Source organism: Pteropus vampyrus, unplaced genomic scaffold (assembly GCF_000151845.1).
Source record: "Pteropus vampyrus isolate Shadow unplaced genomic scaffold, Pvam_2.0 Scaffold55, whole genome shotgun sequence".
Classification (NCBI taxonomy): Eukaryota; Metazoa; Chordata; class Mammalia; order Chiroptera; family Pteropodidae; genus Pteropus; species Pteropus vampyrus.
In genome coordinates this window covers 7,059,743-7,062,480 of record NW_011888836.1, presented here as the reverse complement: position 1 = coordinate 7,062,480, position 2,738 = coordinate 7,059,743, and positions in this window count along the sequence as shown.

Sequence of the window (2,738 nt, the reverse complement as noted above, 5' to 3'; positions counted from 1 at the left end):
TACCTAATGAATTCTCCACTACCGTTGAGATCCATGAACTAATAGATTCTCTCATGAGTCAAATAACTTACTTCTGCTTGGGAGGGTAAGAGACAAGAGGGCTGCCCTGGTAGATGTCCCTCCACAGTAGGAGGAGGCATTCCCCACCACTCCCCACACCCCACTCGCCGCCAATAAAAAACAACAAAGCAAAAATCAGGAAGGGATCCCATTAGAGAAGCAAAATAAAAGACAGAGCTTAAAGATGCAACTAAATCATTCATGTAGACTGTAATAGTAATTCATTTCACTAGATTCATTTCCCTCCATCCCTTCCTCCCTGCCTTCCTTCCTTCTTTCCTTCTTATTTTATTTCTTACCCTGACTTATTCAGCCATTCATTTAACAATTTTAAAGGACAGAATTTACATTAAAAAGCAAAATTTTAGCAGTGGAGTATCGATTCTCCTTTAAAAATTATCCCCTTTGCAGGCAAAAGTTGGTTAACTCACTGATAGACAGAGGACCAATGGTGATATATTGGTCCTCACTGATTTAAGAGATCAGGTTCTATCAAAATCCTTGCCATACTGTGCACTCTGGTTCTCTATGTCCTTGTCTAAAAATAGGAAATAATTGGAAGAAATAATCATAACTATTACTCCCAGTTCTAAAGTTCTATGATTATTATTCGCTTATTCTCACCAAGCTTCATCATAGTTTGAGTGTATGAATGAGTCGAATCAATCTGTAAAATAAAGCATTATAGCTATCTTATCTCATTTATAGAGTTGCAAGCAGGTCAATTTAGTTAATACAAATGAAAATGTTTTATTGAGCCATAGAGCACACTGTAGTTGGAAGGTAGACCAACAACTTCTTTTAAAAATTCAGACTAAATTAAAATTACTATTTTAGGCTCATATAACAAAGGCAGCAAAAGAAGGCATTACATCTAGAATTCAAAATCTTTCATGAAAAAGAGGTAGCTTGAATACAATATGTGGAAATTATATCCCTCTTAACTTCATCATGGAGTCAGAATTTATCTGTATAAATTGAGGGAGATCAATTTAATTATTGATCAGGATGTATATAAATACCAAATACAGTCTAAAATTCTCATTACACCCAACACACTACTTCTCTTACTTCCAATAGTTTTTTCAACAAATGTATATTGGGCACCTATTATGTTCACTGAAGATAAGGCAGGAACAGAACAGACACTCTCTGCTCTCTGGGAGCTCATGTTACATTCCAGTGGGAGGGAAGTAATTTGTTCGAGGAGGTTCTACTTTGGAAGGTTGGGCAGCCAAAGAAGGCCTCTCTGAGCAGGGGACCTCTAGCTAACACCATCCCTGAAAGCAGGTCTGGCTACATAATTTGTAGGATCCAGAGCAAAATGAAAAAGCAGAGCCCCTTGTTCAAAAATTATTAAAAATTTCAAGATGGCAACAGTAAAGCATTAAACCAATTACAGGGTCCTTCGGGGCATGGGGCGCAGGTAGCATGTACATGAAGCTGGCCCTGCCTGAGAGACAGAATAACAAGTGCAAGGGTAGGAACAAATTTGACAGGTTTAAGGAACAGAAAAGAGACCAATGTGGTAGAGTGCAGTGAGACGAAGAAATGTGATATTAGGTGAAAAGACAGAAAACTACAGATTGTGCAGTATGGCAGGGTAAGAAATTACCAATTTTTAAAAGAAATGGGGTAATTGTTGAGGATTGACTGGTTTTGAAAGACCACCGTGGCTACCATGTGAAGAATGGATTATAGGACAGTGAAGTAGGAGGGACCCAGTCAGGAAGCTGTTTTCATCACCAGAACAGAGACAATGGTGACTCCTTGGACGGAGTGAGAAATGACAAGAGTTGGGGTTTCTTTTGGAGGCAAGACTGTATTGTGAAGTATGGGAAAGAGTAAAATCAAGGACGACACCTAGGTTTTTGCTCGAGCTAGGGATAGATGTCGATGCCACTCTCCGAAATGAGAAAACCTGAGGCATGTTGCCCTCACTCACCTCCCACAGACTCCCACCCAGTGCAGCCTGGATTTCATTCTCACTGCCAATGGGATGATGGCCAAACTCACTGCTTTCTTTTCACCCCTCTCTTACTTGTCCTCCATGTGGCATTTGACACAGTTAACTAGCACCTGTATTTTAAAGCACCTAGTCTTTTGGTATTGGTGAGGCCTTTCTCTTGGGGTTCTCCTCCTACCTGTCTGCTCTTTTCATCCTTTTAATTCCACCCCATTCTCACTGGGGACTGCCATCCTCTAAATCTCCTTTGTCTTATCCATCCCAACCCCTGTGCAGGAAGAGCGTCTTTTAGGACAATAATGCCATGAGAGACCATCTATACTGGCAGAAGGAGGTTTGTCTTGTAGGTGCTCCACCCTGAAGAGGGTGATGATGCAGGCAGGTGGGCATAGGTCACTGGAGTGAGCTGAGCCAGAACCCTGGAGAAATGAAGAGGAAAGTGTGAGGGAGGTCAAGGAGGAAGGAGACAAGGGCATGTGATGTGGACTTAGCAGTTATCAAAGGGTGATCTGAGAAGAGCAGACAAGGGGACTCTGGGTTCTAGGCCTATTTCTGAATAGCTGCCAGTAAGAATGGGCTGAGCCTGTTTGCCCACCCAACCCAATGCAGGCCCTGATGGCCTGGTCACATATTCATCTCTTTAACAGTATTTACTGAGGGCCTGCTATGTGCCAGGCACTTACCAGACACTAGACACCTTTGCAGTCCTTAT